The following is a 24,981-nucleotide window of genomic DNA, read 5'->3' as shown; positions in this document are numbered from 1 at the left end:
AACATCTCAAGAATAAAGCTGTACTCATCGAAGCACTGCTGAACATATTGCTGTGTGTTTCAATTGATTGACTGTACCACGTGCACTGAAATCTATGCTTCCATAGTTGTGTTTATGGCAGAGGTGGGATTTGAACCCACGCCTCCTTAGAGACTGGAACCTTAATCCAGCACCTTAGACCACTCGGCCACTCTAACACAAAGAAAACCCTTGAATGCCTTTGTCATTAACTGACCTGTGAAGGTGGGTGGACATTTTGCCTCCAATAACAAGTTAGCTGTACCACAGAAATACTTGTCACGTGTTAACATGTCATTTAAATTGATAAATACTCTGCAAACATCAAGTCATGTAATTGTAGTGAGATTTAATGGTAATGCATCTTGACTCACATAAACCCTTTTCAGATTGGCATTCTGGAATATGTGTGGACAATTCAGTCCGGTTTTTAACCAGAACTGTGTTTTCAGACACACCACTTTTGTACTGGAAATTGTCCTTTCGGCTGCCTTCACACAGCAGGGAAAGGTTCGAGATGTTTGAGGGGGGGGGCTGTATTCAGATATTGCGTAAACATTGTGTGGCGGGTGTACATGCGTCATTTTACCCAAACAAAGCCATTCAGTCAAACATGGCAGACGAAGAGATAGAATTCTTCTCACTGATCGGACTTATGTTAAGCATAAGTCTGCGCAAACATAGACTCATGAGAGACCTGGATGATGAAGCTCAATGGTTAAAGGAATCACGGAAGCGGTGTGAAGTGCTCCGTCGCGCGTCTAGACGGTACCATAAGGGGCGAGCTGCCATGGTTCCCCGCATGCTACAGGAGCAAGCTATCTTAGGTGTGCACAGTGTCCCCCGGTCCCCTCCTCCTCCTCCCTGTCCGGAACTCGACCTCACCAGTCTGAAGCAGTCACCTTGTTCGTGACCAGTCCAGACCTGTTACTAGGGGGGTTGCCCGGTTTAATTACGGAAAACATTATCGGATGTTTGTATTCAGACACAAAGGTCTTACAGATAGAGTCCTGAAAATTTACGTTTTTCAAAGCCTGTCTGAAGGGGTCTTTAGTTTCTCTAAGATCGTTAGCTTCTTTTTTAAACTGGTCCAGTTGCAATTGTGTTTTTATCTGAGGCAGGATTCTGCAGTTTGGGTTGCATTAAATTTTAAGGAGATTCATTAAAGAACTGGAATTGCTCTAGAAGTCCTTTGGTTTGTTAGCAGAGGATGGTTTCGATCCATCGACCTCTGGGTTATGGGCCCAGCACGCTTCCGCTGCGCCACTCTGCTTGGCAATTCTCCTTTCTCAAATGGTCCTATCTGCAACCTTTAAAAATGTGCCAGTACTAACAGAAGGTTTAAAGTTGACTACAGTTGAAGCGTCTCCAAAAGTTGAAATAGAATGCAACATCTCAAGAATAAAGGCGTACTCATCGAAGCACTGCTGAACATATTGCTTTGTGTTTCAATCGATTGACTGTACCACGTGCACTGAAATCTATGCTTCCATAGTTGTGTTTATGGCAGAGGTGGGATTTGAACCCACGCCTCCTTAGAGACTGGAACCTTAATCCAGCGCCTTAGACCACTCGGCCACTCTACCACAAAGAAAACCCTTGAATGCCTTTGTCATTAACTGACCTGTGAAGGTGGGTGGACATTTTGCCTCCAATAACAAGTTAGCTGTACCACAGAAATACTTGTCACGTGTTAACATGTCATTTAAATTGATAAATACTCTGCAAACATCAAGTCATGTAATTGTAGTGAGATTTAATGGTAATGCATCTTGACTCACATAAACCCTTTTCAGATTGGCATTCTGGAATATGTGTGGACAATTCAGTCCGGTTTTTAACCAGAACTGTGTTTTCAGACACACCACTTTTGTACTGGAAATTGTCCTTTCGGCTGCCTTCACACAGCAGGGAAAGGTTCGAGATGTTTGAGGGGGGGGGCTGTATTCAGATATTGCGTAAACATTGTGTGGCGGGTGTACATGCGTCATTTTACCCAAACAAAGCCATTCAGTCAAACATGGCAGACGAAGAGATAGAATTCTTCTCACTGATCGGACTTATGTTAAGCATAAGTCTGCGCAAACATAGACTCATGAGAGACCTGGATGATGAAGCTCAATGGTTAAAGGAATCACGGAAGCGGTGTGAAGTGCTCCGTCGCGCGTCTAGACGGTACCATAAGGGGCGAGCTGCCATGGTTCCCCGCATGCTACAGGAGCAAGCTATCTTAGGTGTGCACAGTGTCCCCCGGTCCCCTCCTCCTCCTCCCTGTCCGGAACTCGACCTCACCAGTCTGAAGCAGTCACCTTGTTCGTGACCAGTCCAGACCTGTTACTAGGGGGGTTGCCCGGTTTAATTACGGAAAACATTATCGGATGTTTGTATTCAGACACAAAGGTCTTACAGATAGAGTCCTGAAAATTTACGTTTTTCAAAGCCTGTCTGAAGGGGTCTTTAGTTTCTCTAAGATCGTTAGCTTCTTTTTTAAACTGGTCCAGTTGCAATTGTGTTTTTATCTGAGGCAGGATTCTGCAGTTTGGGTTGCATTAAATTTTAAGGAGATTCATTAAAGAACTGGAATTGCTCTAGAAGTCCTTTGGTTTGTTAGCAGAGGATGGTTTCGATCCATCGACCTCTGGGTTATGGGCCCAGCACGCTTCCGCTGCGCCACTCTGCTTGGCAATTCTCCTTTCTCAAATGGTCCTATCTGCAACCTTTAAAAATGTGCCAGTACTAACAGAAGGTTTAAAGTTGACTACAGTTGAAGCGTCTCCAAAAGTTGAAATAGAATGCAACATCTCAAGAATAAAGGCGTACTCATCGAAGCACTGCTGAACATATTGCTTTGTGTTTCAATCGATTGACTGTACCACTTGCACTGAAATCTATGCTTCCATAGTTGTGTTTATGGCAGAGGTGGGATTTGAACCCACGCCTCCTTAGAGACTGGAACCTTAATCCAGCGCCTTAGACCACTCTGCCACTCTACCACAAAGAAAACCCTTGAATGTCTTTGTCATTAACTGACCTCTGAAGGTGGGTGGACATTTTGCCTCCAATAACAAGTTAGCTGTACCACAGAAATACTTGTCACGTGTTAACATGTCATTTAAATTGATAAATACTCTGCAAACATCAAGTCAGGTAATTGTAGTGAGATTTAATGGTAATGCATCTTGACTCACATACAGTAAACCCTTTTCAGATTGCCATTCTGGAATATGTGTGGACAAGTCAGTCCGGTTTTTAACCAGAACTGTGTTTTCAGACACACCACTTTTGTACTGGAAATTGTCCTTTCGGCTGCCTTCACACAGCAGGGAAAGGTTCGAGATGTTTGAGGGGGGGGGGCTTTATTCAGATATTGCGTAAACATTGTGTGGCGGGTGTACATGCGTCATTTTACCCAAACAAAGCCATTCAGTCAAACATGGCAGACGAAGAGATAGAATTCTTCTCACTGATCGAACTTATGTTAAGCATAAGTCTGTGCAAACATATACTCATGAGAGACCTGGGTGATGAAGCTCAATGGTTAAAGGAATCACGGAAGCGGTGTGAAGTGCTCCGTCGCGCGTCTAGACGGTACCATAGGAGGCGAGCTGCCATGGTTCGCCGCATGCTACAGGAGCAAGCTATCTTAGGTGTGCACAGTGTCCCCCGGTCCCCTCCTCCTCCTCCCTGTCCGGAACTCGACCTCACCAGTCTGAAGCAGCCACCTTGTTCGTGACCAGTCCAGACCTGTTACTAGGGGCGTTGTCCGGTTTAATTACGGAATACATTATCGGATGTTTGTATTCAGACACAAAGGTCTTTCAGATAGAGTCCTGAAAATTTACGTTTTTCAAAGCCTGTCTGAAGGGGGCTTTAGTTTCTCTAAGATCGTTAGCTTCTTTTTTAAACTGGTCGAGTTGCAATTGTGTTTTTATCTGAGGCAGGATTCTGCAGTTTGGGTTGCATTAAATTTTAAGGAGATTCATTAAAGAACTGGAATTGTCCAGAAGTCCTTTGGTTTGTTCGCAGAGGATGGTTTCGATCCATCGACCTCTGGGTTATGGGCCCAGCACGCTTCCGCTGCGCAACTCTGCTTGGCAATTCTCCTTTCTCAAATGGTCCTATCTGCAACCTTTAAAAATGTGCCAGTACTGACGGAAGGTTTAAAGGTTGACTACAGTTGAAGCGTCTCCAAAAGTTGAAATAGAATGCAACATCTCAAGAATAAAGGCGTACTCATCGAAGCACTGCTGAAAATATTGCTGTGTGTTTCAATCGATTGACTGTACCACATGCACTGAAATCTATGCTTCCATAGTTGTGTTTATGGCAGAGGTGGGATTTTAACCCACGCCTCCTTAAAGACTGAAACCTTAATCCAGCGCCTTAGACCACTCAGCCACTCTAACACAAAGAAAATCCTTGAATGCCTTTGTCATTAACTGACCTCTGAAGGTGGGTGGACATTTTGCCTCCAATAACAAGTTAGCTGTACCACAGAAATACTTGTCACGTGTTAACATGTCATTTAAATTGATAAATACTCTGCAAACATCAAGTCAGGTAATTGTAGTGAGATTTAATGGTAATGCATCTTGACTCACATAAACCCTTTTCAGATTGGCATTCTGGAATATGTGTGGACAATTCAGTCCAGTTTTTAACCAGAACTGTGTTTTCAGACACACCACTTTTGTACTGGAAATTGTCCTTTCGGCTGCCTTCACACAGCAGGGAAAGGTTCGAGATGTTTGAGGGGGGGGGGGCTGTATTCAGATATTGCGTAAACATTGTGTGGCGGGTGTACATGCGTCATTTTACCCAAACAAAGCCATTCAGTCAAACATGGCAGACGAAGAGATAGAATTCTTCTCACTGATCGGACTTATGTTAAGCATAAGTCTGCGCAAACATAGACTCATGAGAGACCTGGGTGATGAAGCTCAATGGTTAAAGGAATCACGGAAGCGGTGTGAAGTGCTCCGTCGCGCGTCTAGACGGTACCATAGGAGGCGAGCTGCCATGGTTCGCCGCATGCTACAGGAGCAAGCTATCTTAGGTTTGCACAGTGTCCCCCGGTCCCCTCCTCCTCCTCCCTGTCCGGAACTCGACCTCACCAGTCTGAAGCAGCCACCTTGTTCGTGACCAGTCCAGACCTGTTACTAGGGGGGTTGTCCGGTTTAATTACGGAAAACATTATCGGATGTTTGTATTCAGACACAAAGGTCTTTCAGATAGAGTCCTGAAAATTTACGTTTTTCAAAGCCTGTCTGAAGGGGGCTTTAGTTTCTCTAAGATCGTTAGCTTCTTTTTTTAAACTGGTCCAGTTGCAATTGTGTTTTTATCTGAGGCAGGATTCTGCAGTTTGGGTTGCATTAAATTTTAAGGAGATTCATTAAAGAACTGGAATTGCTCTAGAAGTCCTTTGGTTTGTTAGCAGAGGATGGTTTTGATACATCGACCTCTGGGTTATGGGCCCAGCACGCTTCCGCTGCGCCACTCTGCTTGGCAATTCTCCTTTCTCAAATGGTCCTATCTGCAACCTTTAAAAATGTGCCAGTACTGACGGAAGGTTTAAAGGTTGACTACAGTTGAAGCGTCTCCAAAAGTTGAAATAGAATGCAACATCTCAAGAATAAAGGCGTACTCATCGAAGCACTGCTGAACATATTGCTTTGTGTTTCAATCGATTGACTGTACCACGTGCACTGAAATCTATGCTTCCATAGTTGTGTTTATGGCAGAGGTGAGATTTGAACCCACGCCTCCTTAGAGACTGGAACCTTAATCCAGCGCCTTAGACCACTCGGCCACTCTACCGCAAAGAAAACCCTTGAATGCCTTTGTCATTAACTGACCTCTGAAGGTGGGTGGACATTTTGCCTCCAATAACAAGTTAGCTGTACCACAGAAATACTTGTCACGTGTTAACATGTCATTTAAATTGATAAATACTCTGCAAACATCAAGTCAGGTAATTGTAGTGAGATTTAATGGTAATGCATCTTGACTCACATAAACCCTTTTCAGATTGGCATTCTGGAATATGTGTGGACAAGTCAGTCCGGTTTTTAACCAGAACTGTGTTTTCAGACACACCACTTTTGTACTGGAAATTGTCCTTTCGGCTGCCTTCACACAACAGGGAAAGGTTCGAGATGTTTGAGGGGGGGGGGGGGCTGTATTCAGATATTGCGTAAACATTGTGTGGCGGGTGTACATGCGTCATTTTACCCAAACAAAGCCATTCAGTCAAACATGGCAGACGAAGAGATAGAATTCTTCTCACTGATCGAACTTATGTTAAGCATAAGTCTGTGCAAACATAGACTCATGAGAGACCTGGGTGATGAAGCTCAATGGTTAAAGGAATCACGGAAGCGGTGTGAAGTGCTCCGTCGCGCGTCTAGACGGTACCATAGGAGGCGAGCTGCCATGGTTCGCCGCATGCTACAGGAGCAAGCTATCTTAGGTGTGCACAGTGTCCCCCGGTCCCCTCCTCCTCCTCCCTGTCCGGAACTCGACCTCACCAGTCTGAAGCAGCCACCTTGTTCGGGACCAGTCCAGACCTGTTACTAGGGGCGTTGTCCGGTTTAATTACGGAAAACATTATCGGATGTTTGTATTCAGACACAAAGGTCTTTCAGATAGAGTCCTGAAAATTTACGTTTTTCAAAGCCTGTCTGAAGGGGGCTTTAGTTTCTCTAAGATCGTTAGCTTCTTTTTTAAACTGGTCCAGTTGCAATTGTGTTTTTATCTGAGGCAGGATTCTGCAGTTTGGGTTGCATTAAATTTTAAGGAGATTCATTAAAGAACTGGAATTGCTCTAGAAGTTCTGTGGTTTGTTAGCAGAGGATGGTTTTGATACATCGACCTCTGGGTTATGGGCCCAGCACGCTTCCGCTGCGCCACTCTGCTTGGCAATTCTCCTTTCTCAAATGGTCCTATCTGCAACCTTTAAAAATGTGCCAGTACTGACGGAAGGTTTAAAGGTTGACTACAGTTGAAGCGTCTCCAAAAGTTGAAATAGAATGCAACATCTCAAGAATAAAGCTGAACTCATCGAAGCACTGCTGAACATATTGCTGTGTGTTTCAATCGATTGACTGTACCACGTGCACTGAAATCTATGCTTCCATAGTTGTGTTTATGGCAGAGGTGGGATTTGAACCCACGCCTCCTTAGAGACTGGAACCTTAATCCAGCGCCTTAGACCACTCGGCCACTCTAACACAAAGAAAACCCTTGAATGCCTTTGTCATTAACTGACCTCTGAAGGTGGGTGGACATTTTGCCTCCAATAACAAGTTAGCTGTACCACAGAAATACTTGTCACGTGTTAACATGTCATTTAAATTGATAAATACTCTGCAAACATCAAGTCATGTAATTGTAGTGAGATTTAATGGTAATGCATCTTGACTCACATAAACCCTTTTCAGATTGGCATTCTGGAATATGTGTGGACAATTCAGTCCGGTTTTTAACCAGAACTGTGTTTTCAGACACACCACTTTTGTACTGGAAATTGTCCTTTCGGCTGCCTTCACACAGCAGGGAAAGGTTCGAGATGTTTGGGGGGGGGGGGCCTGTATTCAGATATTGCGTAAACATTGTGTGGCGGGTGTACATGCGTCATTTTACCCAAACAAAGCCATTCAGTCAAACATGGCATACGAAGAGATAGAATTCTTCTCACTGATCGAACTTATGTTAAGCATAAGTCTGTGCAAACATAGACTCATGAGAGACCTGGGTGATGAAGCTCAATGGTTAAAGGAATCACGGAAGCGGTGTGAAGTGCTCCGTCGCGCGTCTAGACGGTACCATAGGAGGCGAGCTGCCATGGTTCGCCGCATGCTACAGGAGCAAGCTATCTTAGGTGTGCACAGTGTCCCCCGGTCCCCTCCTCCTCCTCCCTGTCCGGAACTCGACCTCACCAGTCTGAAGCAGCCACCGTGTTCGTAACCAGTCCAGACCTGTTACTAGGGGCGTTGTCCGGTTTAATTACGGAAAACATTATCGGATGTTTGTATTCAGACACAAAGGTCTTTCAGATAGAGTCCTGAAAATTTACGTTTTTCAAAGCCTGTCTGAAGGGGGCTTTAGTTTCTATAAGATCGTTAGCTTCTTTTTTAAACTGGTCCAGTTGCAATTGTGTTTTTATCTGAGGCAGGATTCTGCAGTTTGGGTTGCATTAAATTTTAAGGAGATTCATTAAAGAACTGGAATTGCTCCAGAAGTCCTTTGGTTTGTTTGCAGAGGATGGTTTCGATCCATCGACCTCTGGGTTATGGGCCCAGCACGCTTCCGCTGCGCAACTCTGCTTGGCAATTCTCCTTTCTCAAATGGTCCTATCTGCAACCTTTAAAAATGTGCCAGTACTGACGGAAGGTTTAAAGGTTGACTACAGTTGAAGCGTCTCCAAAAGTTGAAATAGAATGCAACATCTCAAGAATAATGGCGTACTCATCGAAGCACTGCTGAACATATTGCTGTGTGTTTCAATTGATTGACTGTACCACATGCACTGAAATCTATGCTTCCATAGTTGTGTTTATGGCAGAGGTGGGATTTAAACCCACGCCTCCTTAAAGACTGGAACCTTAATCCAGCGCCTTAGACCACTCGGCCACTCTAACACAAAGAAAGTCCTTGAATTCCTTTGTCATTAACTGACCTCTGAAGGTGGGTGGACAATTTGCCTCCAATAACAAGTTAGCTGTACCACAGAAATACTTGTCACGTGTTAACATGTCATTTAAATTGATAAATACTCTGCAAACATCAAGTCAGGTAATTGTAGTGAGATTTAATGGTAATGCATCTTGACTCACATAAACCCTTTTCAGATTGGCATTCTGGAATATGTGTGGACAATTCAGTCCAGTTTTTAACCAGAACTGTGTTTCAGACACACCACTTTTGTACTGGAAATTGTCTTTTCGGCTGCCTTCACACAGCAGGGAAAGGTTCGAGATGTTTGAGGGGGGGGGGGGGGGCTGTATTTAGATATTGCGTAAACATTGTGTGGCGGGTGTACATGCGTCATTTTACCCAAACAAAGCCATTCAGTCAAACATGGCAGACGAAGAGATAGAATTCTTCTCACTGATCGAACTTATGTTAAGCATAAGTCTGTGCAAACATAGACTCATGAGAGACCTGGGTGATGAAGCTCAATGGTTAAAGGAATCACGGAAGCGGTGTGAAGTGCTCCGTCGCGCGTCTAGACGGTACCATAGGAGGCGAGCTGCCATGGTTCGCCGCATGCTACAGGAGCAAGCTATCTTAGGTGTGCACAGTGTCCCCCAGTCCCCTCCTCCTCCTCCCTGTCCGGAACTCGACCTCACCAGTCTGAAGCAGCCACCTTGTTCGGGACCAGTCCAGACCTGTTACTAGGGGCGTTGTCCGGTTTAATTACGGAAAACATTATCGGATGTTTGTATTCAGACACAAAGGTCTTTCAGATAGAGTCCTGAAAATTTACGTTTTTCAAAGCCTGTCTGAAGGGGGCTTTAGTTTCTCTAAGATCGTTAGCTTCTTTTTTTAAACTGGTCCAGTTGCAATTGTGTTTTTATCTGAGGCAGGATTCTGCAGTTTGGGTTGCATTAAATTTTAAGGAGATTCATTAAAGAACTGGAATTGCTCTAGAAGTCCTTTGGTTTGTTAGCAGAGGATGGTTTTGATACATCGACCTCTGGGTTATGGGCCCAGCACGCTTCCGCTGCGCCACTCTGCTTGGCAATTCTCCTTTCTCAAATGGTCCTATCTGCAACCTTTAAAAATGTGCCAGTACTAACAGAAGGTTTAAAGTTGACTACAGTTGAAGCGTCTCCAAAAGTTGAAATAGAATGCAACATCTCAAGAATAAAGGCGTACTCATCGAAGCACTGCTGAACATATTGCTTTGTGTTTCAATCGATTGACTGTACCACGTGCACTGAAATCTATGCTTCCATAGTTGTGTTTATGGCAGAGGTGGGATTTGAACCCACGCCTCCTTAGAGACTGGAACCTTAATCCAGCGCCTTAGACCACTCTGCCACTCTACCACAAAGAAAACCCTTGAATGCCTTTGTCATTAACTGACCTCTGAAGGTGGGTGGACATTTTGCCTCCAATAACAAGTTAGCTGTACCACAGAAATACTTGTCACGTGTTAACATGTCATTTAAATTGATAAATACTCTGCAAACATCAAGTCAGGTAATTGTAGTGAGATTTAATGGTAATGCATCTTGACTCACATACAGTAAACCCTTTTCAGATTGCCATTCTGGAATATGTGTGGACAAGTCAGTCCGGTTTTTAACCAGAACTGTGTTTTCAGACACACCACTTTTGTACTGGAAATTGTCCTTTCAGCTGCCTTCACACAGCAGGGAAAGGTTCGAGATGTTTGGGGGGGGGGGCTGTATTCAGATATTGCGTAAACATTGTGTGGCGGGTGTACATGCGTCATTTTACCCAAACAAAGCCATTCAGTCAAACATGGCAGACGAAGAGATAGAATTCTTCTCACTGATCGAACTTATGTTAAGCATAAGTCTGTGCAAACATAGACTCATGAGAGACCTGGGTGATGAAGCTCAATGGTTAAAGGAATCACGGAAGCGTTGTGAAGTGCTCCGTCGCGCGTCTAGACGGTACCATAGGAGGCGAGCTGCCATGGTTCGCCGCATGCTACAGGAGCAAGCTATCTTAGGTGTGCACAGTGTCCCCCGGTCCCCTCCTCCTCCTCCCTGTCCGGAACTCGACCTCACCTGTCTGAAGCAGCCACCGTGTTCGTAACCAGTCCAGACCTGTTACTAGGGGCGTTGTCCGGTTTAATTACGGAAAACATTATCGGATGTTTGTATTCAGACACAAAGGTCTTTCAGATAGAGTCCTGAAAATTTACGTTTTTCAAAGCCTGTCTGAAGGGGGCTTTAGTTTCTCTAAGATTGTTAGCTTCTTTTTTAAACTGGTCCAGTTGCAATTGTGTTTTTATCTGAGGCAGGATTCTGCAGTTTGGGTTGCATTAAATTTTAAGGAGATTCATTAAAGAACTGGAATTGCTCCAGAAGTCCTTTGGTTTGTTTGTGGAGGATGGTTTCGATCCATCGACCTCTGGGTTATGGGCCCAGCACGCTTCCGCTGCGCAACTCTGCTTGGCAATTCTCCTTTCTCAAATGGTCCTATCTGCAACCTTTAAAAATGTGCCAGTACTGACGGAAGGTTTAAAGGTTGACTACAGTTGAAGCGTCTCCAAAAGTTGAAATAGAATGCAACATCTCAAGAATAAAGGCGTACTCATCGAAGCACTGCTGAACATATTGCTGTGTGTTTCAATTGATTGACTTTACCAAATGCACGGAATCTATGCTTCCATAGTTGTGTTTATGGCAGAGGTGGGATTTGAACCCACGCCTCCTTAAAGACTGGAACCTTAATTCAGCGCCTTAGACAACTCGGCCACTCTAACACAAAGAAAGTCCTTGAATGCCTTTGTCATTAACTGACCTCTGAAGGTGGGTGGATATTTTGCCTCCAATAACAAGTTAGCTGTACCACAGAAATACTTGTCACGTGTTAACATGTCATTTAAATTGATAAATACTCTGCAAACATCAAGTCAGGTAATTGTAGTGAGATTTAATGGTAATGCATCTTGACTCACATAAACCCTTTTCAGATTGGCATTCTGGAATATGTGTGGACAATTCAGTCCAGTTTTTAACCAGAACTGTGTTTTCAGACACACCACTTTTGTACTGGAAATTGTCTTTTCGGCTGCCTTCACACAGCAGGGAAAGGTTCAAGATGTTTGAGGGAGGGGGGGGGGGGGGCTGTATTTAGATATTGCGTAAACATTGTGTGGCGGGTGTACATGCATCATTTTACCCAAACAAAGCCATTCAGTCAAACATGGCAGACGAAGAGATAGAATTCTTCTCACTGATCGAACTTATGTTAAGCATAAGTCTGTGCAAACATAGACTCATGAGAGACCTGGGTGATGAAGCTCAATGGTTAAAGGAATCACGGAAGCGGTGTGAAGTGCTCCGTCGCGCGTCTAGACGGTACCATAGGAGGCGAGCTGCCATGGTTCGCCGCATGCTACAGGAGCAAGCTATCTTAGGTGTGCACAGTGTCCCCCAGTCCCCTCCTCCTCCTCCCTGTCCGGAACTCGACCTCACCAGTCTGAAGCAGCCACCTTGTTCGGGACCAGTCCAGACCTGTTACTAGGGGCGTTGTCCGGTTTAATTACGGAAAACATTATCGGATGTTTGTATTCAGACACAAAGGTCTTTCAGATAGAGTCCTGAAAATTTACGTTTTTCAAAGCCTGTCTGAAGGGGGCTTTAGTTTCTCTAAGATCGTTAGCTTCTTTTTTTAAACTGGTCCAGTTGCAATTGTGTTTTTATCTGAGGCAGGATTCTGCAGTTTGGGTTGCATTAAATTTTAAGGAGATTCATTAAAGAACTGGAATTGCTCTAGAAGTCCTTTGGTTTGTTAGCAGAGGGTGGTTTCGATCCATCGACCTCTGGGTTATGGGCCCAGCACGCTTCCGCTGCGCCACTCTGCTTGGCAATTCTCCTTTCTCAAATGGTCCTATCTGCAACCTTTAAAAATGTGCCAGTACTAACAGAAGGTTTAAAGTTGACTACAGTTGAAGCGTCTCCAAAAGTTGAAATAGAATGCAACATCTCAAGAATAAAGGCGTACTCATTGAAGCACTGCTGAACATATTGCTTTGTGTTTCAATCGATTGACTGTACCACGTGCACTGAAATCTATGCTTCCATAGTTGTGTTTATGGCAGAGGTGAGATTTGAACCCACGCCTCCTTAGAGACTGGAACCTTAATCCAGCACCTTAGACCACTCGGCCACTCTACCACAAAGAAAACCCTTGAATGCCTTTGTCATTAACTGACCTGTGAAGGTGGGTGGACATTTTGCCTCCAATAACAAGTTAGCTGTACCACAGAAATACTTGTCACGTGTTAACATGTCATTTAAATTGATAAATACTCTGCAAACATCAAGTCAGGTAATTGTAGTGAGATTTAATGGTAATGCATCTTGACTCACGTAAACCCTTTTCAGATTGCCATTCTGGAATATGTGTGGACAAGTCAGTCCGGTTTTTAACCAGAACTGTGTTTTCAGACACACCACTTTTGTACTGGAAATTGTCCTTTCGGCTGCCTTCACACAACAGGGAAAGGTTCGAGATGTTTGAGGGGGGGGGGGGGGGCTGTATTCAGATATTGCGTAAACATTGTGTGGCGGGTGTACATGCGTCATTTTACCCAAACAAAGCCATTCAGTCAAACATGGCAGACGAAGAGATAGAATTCTTCTCACTGATCGAACTTATGTTAAGCATAAGTCTGTGCAAACATAGACTCATGAGAGACCTGGGTGATGAAGCTCAATGGTTAAAGGAATCACGGAAGCGGTGTGAAGTGCTCCGTCGCGCGTCTAGACGGTACCATAGGAGGCGAGCTGCCATGGTTCGCCGCATGCTACAGGAGCAAGCTATCTTAGGTGTGCACAGTGTCCCCCGGTCCCCTCCTCCTCCTCCCTGTCCGGAACTCGACCTCACCAGTCTGAAGCAGCCACCTTGTTCGTGACCAGTCCAGACCTGTTACTAGGGGCGTTGTCCGGTTTAATTACGGAAAACATTATCGGATGTTTGTATTCAGACACAAAGGTCTTTCAGATAGAGTCCTGAAAATTTACGTTTTTCAAAGCCTGTCTGAAGGGGGCTTTAGTTTCTCTAAGATCGTTAGCTTCTTTTTTAAACTGGTCCAGTTGCAATTGTGTTTTTATCTGAGGCAGGATTCTGCAGTTTGGGTTGCATTAAATTTTAAGGAGATTCATTAAAGAACTGGAATTGCTCTAGAAGTCCTTTGGTTTGTTAGCAGAGGATGGTCTTGATACATCGACCTCTGGGTTATGGGCCCAGCACGCTTCCGCTGCGCCACTCTGCTTGGCAATTCTCCTTTCTCAAATGGTCCTATCTGCAACCTTTAAAAATGTGCCAGTACTGACGGAAGGTTTAAAGGTTGACTACAGTTGAAGCGTCTCCAAAAGTTGAAATAGAATGTAACATCTCAAGAATAAAGCTGTACTCATCGAAGCACTGCTGGACATATTGCTGTGTGTTTCAATCGATTGACTGTACCACGTGCACTGAAATGTATGCTTCCATAGTTGTGTTTATGGCAGAGGTGGGATTTGAACCTACGCCTCCTTAGAGACTGGAACCTTAATCCAGCGCCTTAGACCACTCGGCCACTCTAACACAAAGAAAACCCTTGAATGCCTTTGTCATTAACTGACCTCTGAAGGTGGGTGGACATTTTGCCTCCAATAACAAGTTAGCTGTACCACAGAAATACTTGTCACGTGTTAACATGTCATTTAAATTGATAAATACTCTGCAAACATCAAGTCATGTAATTGTAGTGAGATTTAATGGTAATGCATCTTGACTCACATAAACCCTTTTCAGATTGGCATTCTGGAATATGTGTGGACAATTCAGTCCGGTTTTTAACCAGAACTGTGTTTTCAGACACACCACTTTTGTACTGGAAATTGTCCTTTCGGCTGCCTTCACACAGCAGGGAAAGGTTCGAGATGTTTGAGGGGGGGGGCTGTATTCAGATATTGCGTAAACATTGTGTGGCGGGTGTACATGCGTCATTTTACCCAAACAAAGCCATTCAGTCAAACATGGCAGACGAAGAGATAGAATTCTTCTCACTGATCGGACTTATGTTAAGCATAAGTCTGCGCAAACATAGACTCATGAGAGACCTGGATGATGAAGCTCAATGGTTAAAGGAATCACGGAAGCGGTGTGAAGTGCTCCGTCGCGCGTCTAGACGGTACCATAAGAGGCGAGCTGCCATGGTTCCCCGCATGCTACAGGAGCAAGCTATCTTAGGTGTGCACAGTGTCCCCCGGTCCCCTCCTCCTCCTCCCTGTCCGGAACTCGACCTCACCAGTCTGAAGCAGTCACCTTGTTCGTGACCAGTCCAGACCTGTTACTAGGGGGGTTGCCCGGTTTAATTACGGAAAACATTATCGGATGTTTGTATTCAGACACAAAGGTCTTACAGATAGAGTCCTGAAAATTTACGTTTTTCAAAGCCTGTCTGAAGGGGTCTTTAGTTTCTCTAAGATCGTTAGCTTCTTTTTTAAACTGGTCCAGTTGCAATTGTGTTTTTATCTGAGGCAGGATTCTGCAGTTTGGGTTGCATTAAATTTTAAGGAGATTCATTAAAGAACTGGAATTGCTCTAGAAGTCCTTTGGTTTGTTAGCAGAGGATGGTTTCGATCCATCGACCTCTGGGTTATGGGCCCAGCACGCTTCCGCTGCGCCACTCTGCTTGGCAATTCTCCTTTCTCAAATGGTCCTATCTGCAACCTTTAAAAATGTGCCAGTACTAACAGAAGGTTTAAAGTTGACTACAGTTGAAGCGTCTCCAAAAGTTGAAATAGAATGCAACATCTCAAGAATAAAGGCGTACTCATCGAAGCACTGCTGAACATATTGCTTTGTGTTTCAATCGATTGACTGTACCACTTGCACTGAAATCTATGCTTCCATAGTTGTGTTTATGGCAGAGGTGGGATTTGAACCCACGCCTCCTTAGAGACTGGAACCTTAATCCAGCGCCTTAGACCACTCTGCCACTCTACCACAAAGAAAACTCTTGAATGCCTTTGTCATTAACTGACCTCTGAAGGTGGGTGGACATTTTGCCTCCAATAACAAGTTAGCTGTACCACAGAAATACTTGTCACGTGTTAACATGTCATTTAAATTGATAAATACTCTGCAAACATCAAGTCAGGTAATTGTAGTGAGATTTAATGGTAATGCATCTTGACTCACATACAGTAAACCCTTTTCAGATTGCCATTCTGGAATATGTGTGGACAAGTCAGTCCGGTTTTTAACCAGAACTGTGTTTTCAGACACACCACTTTTGTACTGGAAATTGTCCTTTCGGCTGCCTTCACACAGCAGGGAAAGGTTCGAGATGTTTGAGGGGGGGGGGGCTGTATTCAGATATTGCGTAAACATTGTGTGGCGGGTGTACATGCGTCATTTTACCCAAACAAAGCCATTCAGTCAAACATGGCAGACGAAGAGATAGAATTCTTCTCACTGATCGAACTTATGTTAAGCATAAGTCTGTGCAAACATATACTCATGAGAGACCTGGGTGATGAAGCTCAATGGTTAAAGGAATCACGGAAGCGGTGTGAAGTGCTCCGTCGCGCGTCTAGACGGTACCATAGGAGGCGAGCTGCCATGGTTCGCCGCATGCTACAGGAGCAAGCTATCTTAGGTGTGCACAGTGTCCCCCGGTCCCCTCCTCCTCCTCCCTGTCCGGAACTCGACCTCACCAGTCTGAAGCAGCCACCTTGTTCGTGACCAGTCCAGACCTGTTACTAGGGGCGTTGTCCGGTTTAATTACGGAATACATTATCGGATGTTTGTATTCAGACACAAAGGTCTTTCAGATAGAGTCCTGAAAATTTACGTTTTTCAAAGCCTGTCTGAAGGGGGCTTTAGTTTCTCTAAGATCGTTAGCTTCTTTTTTAAACTGGTCGAGTTGCAATTGTGTTTTTATCTGAGGCAGGATTCTGCAGTTTGGGTTGCATTAAATTTTAAGGAGATTCATTAAAGAACTGGAATTGCTCCAGAAGTCCTTTGGTTTGTTCGCAGAGGATGGTTTCGATCCATCGACCTCTGGGTTAAGGGCCCAGCACGCTTCCGCTGCGCAACTCTGCTTGGCAATTCTCCTTTCTCAAATGGTCCTATCTGCAACCTTTAAAAATGTGCCAGTACTGACGGAAGGTTTAAAGGTTGACTACAGTTGAAGCGTCTCCAAAAGTTGAAATAGAATGCAACATCTCAAGAATAAAGGCGTACTCATCGAAGCACTGCTGAAAATATTGCTGTGTGTTTCAATCGATTGACTGTACCACATGCACTGAAATCTATGCTTCCATAGTTGTGTTTATGGCAGAGGTGGGATTTTAACCCACGCCTCCTTAAAGACTGAAACCTTAATCCAGCGCCTTAGACCACTCAGCCACTCTAACACAAAGAAAATCCTTGAATGCCTTTGTCATTAACTGACCTCTGAAGGTGGGTGGACATTTTGCCTCCAATAACAAGTTAGCTGTACCACAGAAATACTTGTCACGTGTTAACATGTCATTTAAATTGATAAATACTCTGCAAACATCAAGTCAGGTAATTGTAGTGAGATTTAATGGTAATGCATCTTGACTCACATAAACCCTTTTCAGATTGGCATTCTGGAATATGTGTGGACAATTCAGTCCAGTTTTTAACCAGAACTGTGTTTTCAGACACACCACTTTTGTACTGGAAATTGTCCTTTCGGCTGCCTTCACACAGCAGGGAAAGGTTCGAGATGTTTGAGGGGGGGGGCTGTATTCAGATATTGCGTAAACATTGTGTGGCGGGTGTACATGCGTCATTTTACCCAAACAAAGCCATTCAGTCAAACATGGCAGACGAAGAGATAGAATTCTTCTCACTGATCGGACTTATGTTAAGCATAAGTCTGCGCAAACATAGACTCATGAGAGACCTGGGTGATGAAGCTCAATGGTTAAAGGAATCACGGAAGCGGTGTGAAGTGCTCCGTCGCGCGTCTAGACGGTACCATAGGAGGCGAGCTGCCATGGTTCGCCGCATGCTACAGGAGCAAGCTATCTTAGGTTTGCACAGTGTCCCCCGGTCCCCTCCTCCTCCTCCCTGTCCGGAACTTGACCTCACCAGTCTGAAGCAGCCACCTTGTTCGTGACCAGTCCAGACCTGTTACTAGGGGGGTTGTCCGGTTTAATTACGGAAAACATTATCGGATGTTTGTATTCAGACACAAAGGTCTTACAGATAGAGTCCTGAAAATTTACGTTTTTCAAAGCCTGTCTGAAGGGGTCTTTAGTTTCTCTAAGATCGTTAGCTTCTTTTTTAAACTGGTCCAGTTGCAATTGTGTTTTTATCTGAGGCAGGATTCTGCAGTTTGGGTTGCATTAAATTTTAAGGAGATTCATTAAAGAACTGGAATTGCTCTAGAAGTCCTTTGGTTTGTTAGCAGAGGATGGTTTCGATCCATCGACCTCTGGGTTATGGGCCCAGCACGCTTCCGCTGCGCCACTCTGCTTGGCAATTCTCCTTTCTCAAATGGTCCTATCTGCAACCTTTAAAAATGTGCCAGTACTAACAGAAGGTTTAAAGTTGACTACAGTTGAAGCGTCTCCAAAAGTTGAAATAGAATGCAACATCTCAAGAATAAAGGCGTACTCATTGAAGCACTGCTGAACATATTGCTTTGTGTTTCAATCGATTGACTGTACCACATGCACTGAAATCTATGCTTCCATAGTTGTGTTTATGGCAGAGGTGAGATTTGAACCCACGCCTCCTTAGAGACTGGAACCTTAATCCAGCGCCTTAGACCACTCTGCCACTCTACCACAAAGAAAACCCTTGAATGCCTTTGTCATTAACTGACCTCTGAAGGTGGGTGGACATTTTGCCTCCAATAACAAGTTAGCTGTACCACAGAAATACTTGTCACGTGTTAACATGTCATTTAAATTGATAAATACTCTGCAAACATCAAGTCAGGTAATTGTAGTGAGATTTAATGGTAATGCATCTTGACTCACATACAGTAAACCCTTTTCAGATTGCCATTCTGGAATATGTGTGGACAAGTCAGTCCGGTTTTTAACCAGAACTGTGTTTTCAGACACACCACTTTTGTACTGGAAATTGTCCTTTCGGCTGCCTTCACACAGCAGGGAAAGGTTCGAGATGTTTGAGGGGGGGGGGGCTGTATTCAGATATTGCGTAAACATTGTGTGGCGGGTGTACATGCGTCATTTTACCCAAACAAAGCCATTCAGTCAAACATGGCAGACGAAGAGATAGAATTCTTCTCACTGATCGAACTTATGTTAAGCATAAGTCTGTGCAAACATATACTCATGAGAGACCTGGGTGATGAAGCTCAATGGTTAAAGGAATCACGGAAGCGGTGTGAAGTGCTCCGTCGCGCGTCTAGACGGTACCATAGGAGGCGAGCTGCCATGGTTCGCCGCATGCTACAGGAGCAAGCTATCTTAGGTGTGCACAGTGTCCCCCGGTCCCCTCCTCCTCCTCCCTGTCCGGAACTCGACCTCACCAGTCTGAAGCAGCCACCTTGTTCGTGACCAGTCCAGACCTGTTACTAGGGGCGTTGTCCGGTTTAATTACGGAATACATTATCGGATGTTTGTATTCAGACACAAAGGTCTTTCAGATAGAGTCCTGAAAATTTACGTTTTTCAAAGCCTGTCTGAAGGGGGCTTTAGTTTCTCTAAGATCGTTAGCTTCTTTTTTAAACTGGTCGAGTTGCAATTGTGTTTTTATCTGAGGCAGGATTCTGCAGTTTGGGTTGCATTAAATTTTAAGGAGATTCATTAAAGAACTGGAATTGCTCCAGAAGTCCTTTGGTTTGTTCGCAGAGGATGGTTTCGATCCATCGACCTCTGGGTTATGGGCCCAGCACGCTTCCGCTGCGCAACTCTGCTTGGCAATTCTCCTTTCTCAAATGGTCCTATCTGCAACCTTTAAAAATGTGCCAGTACTGACGGAAGGTTTAAAGGTTGACTACAGTTGAAGCGTCTCCAAAAGTTGAAATAGAATGCAACATCTCAAGAATAAAGGCGTACTCATCGAAGCACTGCTGAAAATATTGCTGTGTGTTTCAATCGATTGACTGTACCACATGCACTGAAATCTATGCTTCCATAGTTGTGTTTATGGCAGAGGTGGGATTTTAACCCACGCCTCCTTAAAGACTGAAACCTTAATCCAGCGCCTTAGACCACTCAGCCACTCTAACACAAAGAAAATCCTTGAATGCCTTTGTCATTAACTGACCTCTGAAGGTGGGTGGACATTTTGCCTCCAATAACAAGTTAGCTGTACCACAGAAATACTTGTCACGTGTTAACATGTCATTTAAATTGATAAATACTCTGCAAACATCAAGTCAGGTAATTGTAGTGAGATTTAATGGTAATGCATCTTGACTCACATAAACCCTTTTCAGATTGGCATTCTGGAATATGTGTGGACAATTCAGTCCAGTTTTTAACCAGAACTGTGTTTTCAGACACACCACTTTTGTACTGGAAATTGTCCTTTCGGCTGCCTTCACACAGCAGGGAAAGGTTCGAGATGTTTGAGGGGGGGGGCTGTATTCAGATATTGCGTAAACATTGTGTGGCGGGTGTACATGCGTCATTTTACCCAAACAAAGCCATTCAGTCAAACATGGCAGACGAAGAGATAGAATTCTTCTCACTGATCGGACTTATGTTAAGCATAAGTCTGCGCAAACATAGACTCATGAGAGACCTGGGTGATGAAGCTCAATGGTTAAAGGAATCACGGAAGCGGTGTGAAGTGCTCCGTCGCGCGTCTAGACGGTACCATAGGAGGCGAGCTGCCATGGTTCGCCGCATGCTACAGGAGCAAGCTATCTTAGGTTTGCACAGTGTCCCCCGGTCCCCTCCTCCTCCTCCCTGTCCGGAACTTGACCTCACCAGTCTGAAGCAGCCACCTTGTTCGTGACCAGTCCAGACCTGTTACTAGGGGGGTTGTCCGGTTTAATTACGGAAAACATTATCGGATGTTTGTATTCAGACACAAAGGTCTTACAGATAGAGTCCTGAAAATTTACGTTTTTCAAAGCCTGTCTGAAGGGGTCTTTAGTTTCTCTAAGATCGTTAGCTTCTTTTTTAAACTGGTCCAGTTGCAATTGTGTTTTTATCTGAGGCAGGATTCTGCAGTTTGGGTTGCATTAAATTTTAAGGAGATTCATTAAAGAACTGGAATTGCTCTAGAAGTCCTTTGGTTTGTTAGCAGAGGATGGTTTCGATCCATCGACCTCTGGGTTATGGGCCCAGCACGCTTCCGCTGCGCCACTCTGCTTGGCAATTCTCCTTTCTCAAATGGTCCTATCTGCAACCTTTAAAAATGTGCCAGTACTAACAGAAGGTTTAAAGTTGACTACAGTTGAAGCGTCTCCAAAAGTTGAAATAGAATGCAACATCTCAAGAATAAAGGAGTACTCATTGAAGCACTGCTGAACATATTGCTTTGTGTTTCAATCGATTGACTGTACCACATGCACTGAAATCTATGCTTCCATAGTTGTGTTTATGGCAGAGGTGAGATTTGAACCCACGCCTCCTTAGAGACTGGAACCTTAATCCAGCGCCTTAGACCACTCTGCCACTCTACCACAAAGAAAACCCTTGAATGCCTTTGTCATTAACTGACCTCTGAAGGTGGGTGGACATTTTGCCTCCAATAACAAGTTAGCTGTACCACAGAAATACTTGTCACGTGTTAACATGTCATTTAAATTGATAAATACTCTGCAAACATCAAGTCAGGTAATTGTAGTGAGATTTAATGGTAATGCATCTTGACTCACATACAGTAAACCCTTTTCAGATTGCCATTCTGGAATATGTGTGGACAAGTCAGTCCGGTTTTTAACCAGAACTGTGTTTTCAGACACACCACTTTTGTACTGGAAATTGTCCTTTCGGCTGCCTTCACACAGCAGGGAAAGGTTCGAGATGTTTGAGGGGGGGGGGCTGTATTCAGATATTGCGTAAACATTGTGTGGCGGGTGTACATGCGTCATTTTACCCAAACAAAGCCATTCAGTCAAACATGGCAGACGAAGAGATAGAATTCTTCTCACTGATCGAACTTATGTTAAGCATAAGTCTGTGCAAACATATACTCATGAGAGACCTGGGTGATGAAGCTCAATGGTTAAAGGAATCACGGAAGCGGTGTGAAGTGCTCCGTCGCGCGTCTAGACGGTACCATAGGAGGCGAGCTGCCATGGTTCGCCGCATGCTACAGGAGCAAGCTATCTTAGGTGTGCACAGTGTCCCCCGGTCCCCTCCTCCTCCTCCCTGTCCGGAACTCGACCTCACCAGTCTGAAGCAGCCACCTTGTTCGTGACCAGTCCAGACCTGTTACTAGGGGCGTTGTCCGGTTTAATTACGGAATACATTATCGGATGTTTGTATTCAGACACAAAGGTCTTTCAGATAGAGTCCTGAAAATTTACGTTTTTCAAAGCCTGTCTGAAGGGGGCTTTAGTTTCTCTAAGATCGTTAGCTTCTTTTTTAAACTGGTCGAGTTGCAATTGTGTTTTTATCTGAGGCAGGATTCTGCAGTTTGGGTTGCATTAAATTTTAAGGAGATTCATTAAAGAACTGGAATTGCTCCAGAAGTCCTTTGGTTTGTTCGCAGAGGATGGTTTCGATCCATCGACCTCTGGGTTATGGGCCCAGCACGCTTCCGCTGCGCAACTCTGCTTGGCAATTCTCCTTTCTCAAATGGTCCTATCTGCAACCTTTAAAAATGTGCCAGTACTGACGGAAGGTTTAAAGGTTGACTACAGTTGAAGCGTCTCCAAAAGTTGAAATAGAATGCAACATCTCAAGAATAAAGGCGTACTCATCGAAGCACTGCTGAAAATATTGCTGTGTGTTTCAATCGATTGACTGTACCACATGCACTGAAATCTATGCTTCCATAGTTGTGTTTATGGCAGAGGTGGGATTTTAACCCACGCCTCCTTAAAGACTGAAACCTTAATCCAGCGCCTTAGACCACTCAGCCACTCTAACACAAAGAAAATCCTTGAATGCCTTTGTCATTAACTGACCTCTGAAGGTGGGTGGACATTTTGCCTCCAATAACAAGTTAGCTGTACCACAGAAATACTTGTCACGTGTTAACATGTCATTTAAATTGATAAATACTCTGCAAACATCAAGTCAGGTAATTGTAGTGAGATTTAATGGTAATGCATCTTGACTCACATAAACCCTTTTCAGATTGGCATTCTGGAAAATGTGTGGACAATTCAGTCCAGTTTTTAACCAGAACTGTGTTTTCAGACACACCACTTTTGTACTGGAAATTGTCCTTTCGGCTGCCTTCACACAGCAGGGAAAGGTTCGAGATGTTTGAGGGGGGGGGCTGTATTCAGATATTGCGTAAACATTGTGTGGCGGGTGTACATGCGTCATTTTACCCAAACAAAGCCATTCAGTCAAACATGGCAGACGAAGAGATAGAATTCTTCTCACTGATCGGACTTATGTTAAGCATAAGTCTGCGCAAACATAGACTCATGAGAGACCTGGGTGATGAAGCTCAATGGTTAAAGGAATCACGGAAGCGGTGTGAAGTGCTCCGTCGCGCGTCTAGACGGTACCATAGGAGGCGAGCTGCCATGGTTCGCCGCATGCTACAGGAGCAAGCTATCTTAGGTTTGCACAGTGTCCCCCGGTCCCCTCCTCCTCCTCCCTGTCCGGAACTTGACCTCACCAGTCTGAAGCAGCCACCTTGTTCGTGACCAGTCCAGACCTGTTACTAGGGGGGTTGTCCGGTTTAATTACGGAAAACATTATCGGATGTTTGTATTCAGACACAAAGGTCTTACAGATAGAGTCCTGAAAATTTACGTTTTTCAAAGCCTGTCTGAAGGGGTCTTTAGTTTCTCTAAGATCGTTAGCTTCTTTTTTAAACTGGTCCAGTTGCAATTGTGTTTTTATCTGAGGCAGGATTCTGCAGTTTGGGTTGCATTAAATTTTAAGGAGATTCATTAAAGAACTGGAATTGCTCTAGAAGTCCTTTGGTTTGTTAGCAGAGGATGGTTTCGATCCATCGACCTCTGGGTTATGGGCCCAGCACGCTTCCGCTGCGCCACTCTGCTTGGCAATTCTCCTTTCTCAAATGGTCCTATCTGCAACCTTTAAAAATGTGCCAGTACTAACAGAAGGTTTAAAGTTGACTACAGTTGAAGCGTCTCCAAAAGTTGAAATAGAATGCAACATCTCAAGAATAAAGGCGTACTCATTGAAGCACTGCTGAACATATTGCTTTGTGTTTCAATCGATTGACTGTACCACATGCACTGAAATCTATGCTTCCATAGTTGTGTTTATGGCAGAGGTGAGATTTGAACCCACGCCTCCTTAGAGACTGGAACCTTAATCCAGCGCCTTAGACCACTCGGCCACTCTACCACAAAGAAAACCCTTGAATGCCTTTGTCATTAACTGACCTCTGAAGGTGGGTGGACATTTTGCCTCCAATAACAAGTTAGCTGTACCACAGAAATACTTGTCACGTGTTAACATGTCATTTAAATTGATAAATACTCTGCAAACATCAAGTCAGGTAATTGTAGTGAGATTTAATGGTAATGCATCTTGACTCACGTAAACCCTTTTCAGATTGCCATTCTGGAATATGTGTGGACAAGTCAGTCCGGTTTTTAACCAGAACTGTGTTTTCAGACACACCACTTTTGTACTGGAAATTGTCCTTTCGGCTGCCTTCACACAACAGGGAAAGGTTCGAGATGTTTGAGGGGGGGGGGGGGCTGTATTCAGATATTGCGTAAACATTGTGTGGCGGGTGTACATGCGTCATTTTACCCAAACAAAGCCATTCAGTCAAACATGGCAGACAAAGAGATAGAATTCTTCTCACTGATCGAACTTATGTTAAGCATAAGTCTGTGCAAACATAGACTCATGAGAGACCTGGGTGATGAAGCTCAATGGTTAAAGGAATCACGGAAGCGGTGTGAAGTGCTCCGTCGCGCGTCTAGACGGTACCATAGGAGGCGAGCTGCCATGGTTCGCCGCATGCTACAGGAGCAAGCTATCTTAGGTGTGCACAGTGTCCCCCGGTCCCCTCCTCCTCCTCCCTGTCCGGAACTCGACCTCACCAGTCTGAAGCAGCCACCTTGTTCGTGACCAGTCCAGACCTGTTACTAGGGGCGTTGTCCGGTTTAATTACGGAAAACATTATCGG

At 44.4% G+C, this 24,981-nt stretch overlaps 7 non-coding genes across 7 annotated transcripts; all 7 read right to left on the bottom strand.

Moving 5' to 3' along the window:
• Nucleotides 1–1,522: 1,522 nt before the first annotated feature.
• trnal-aag (transfer RNA leucine (anticodon AAG)) lies at nt 1,523–1,604 on the bottom strand. Its single transcript has one exon. It is a non-coding gene; the product is annotated as a tRNA-Leu (tRNA).
• A 1,325-nt stretch (nt 1,605–2,929) lies between these two features.
• trnal-aag (transfer RNA leucine (anticodon AAG)) lies at nt 2,930–3,011 on the bottom strand. Its single transcript has one exon. It is a non-coding gene; the product is annotated as a tRNA-Leu (tRNA).
• A 2,742-nt stretch (nt 3,012–5,753) lies between these two features.
• trnal-aag (transfer RNA leucine (anticodon AAG)) lies at nt 5,754–5,835 on the bottom strand. The gene has a single exon. It is a non-coding gene; the product is annotated as a tRNA-Leu (tRNA).
• A 1,324-nt stretch (nt 5,836–7,159) lies between these two features.
• trnal-aag (transfer RNA leucine (anticodon AAG)) lies at nt 7,160–7,247 on the bottom strand. The gene has a single exon. It is a non-coding gene; the product is annotated as a tRNA-Leu (tRNA).
• A 2,741-nt stretch (nt 7,248–9,988) lies between these two features.
• On the bottom strand, nt 9,989–10,070 carry trnal-aag (transfer RNA leucine (anticodon AAG)). Its single transcript has one exon. It is a non-coding gene; the product is annotated as a tRNA-Leu (tRNA).
• Nucleotides 10,071–15,638: 5,568 nt separating this feature from the next.
• On the bottom strand, nt 15,639–15,720 carry trnal-aag (transfer RNA leucine (anticodon AAG)). The gene has a single exon. It is a non-coding gene; the product is annotated as a tRNA-Leu (tRNA).
• An 8,383-nt stretch (nt 15,721–24,103) lies between these two features.
• trnal-aag (transfer RNA leucine (anticodon AAG)) lies at nt 24,104–24,185 on the bottom strand. Its single transcript has one exon. It is a non-coding gene; the product is annotated as a tRNA-Leu (tRNA).
• Between the last annotated feature and the right edge of the window lie 796 nt (nt 24,186–24,981).

This window comes from Nothobranchius furzeri, chromosome 4 (assembly GCF_043380555.1).
Source record: "Nothobranchius furzeri strain GRZ-AD chromosome 4, NfurGRZ-RIMD1, whole genome shotgun sequence".
NCBI classification, from domain to species: Eukaryota; Metazoa; Chordata; class Actinopteri; order Cyprinodontiformes; family Nothobranchiidae; genus Nothobranchius; species Nothobranchius furzeri.
The sequence above is the reverse complement of the archived record's forward strand: the minus strand, read 5'-3'. Positions and strand labels throughout refer to the sequence as shown.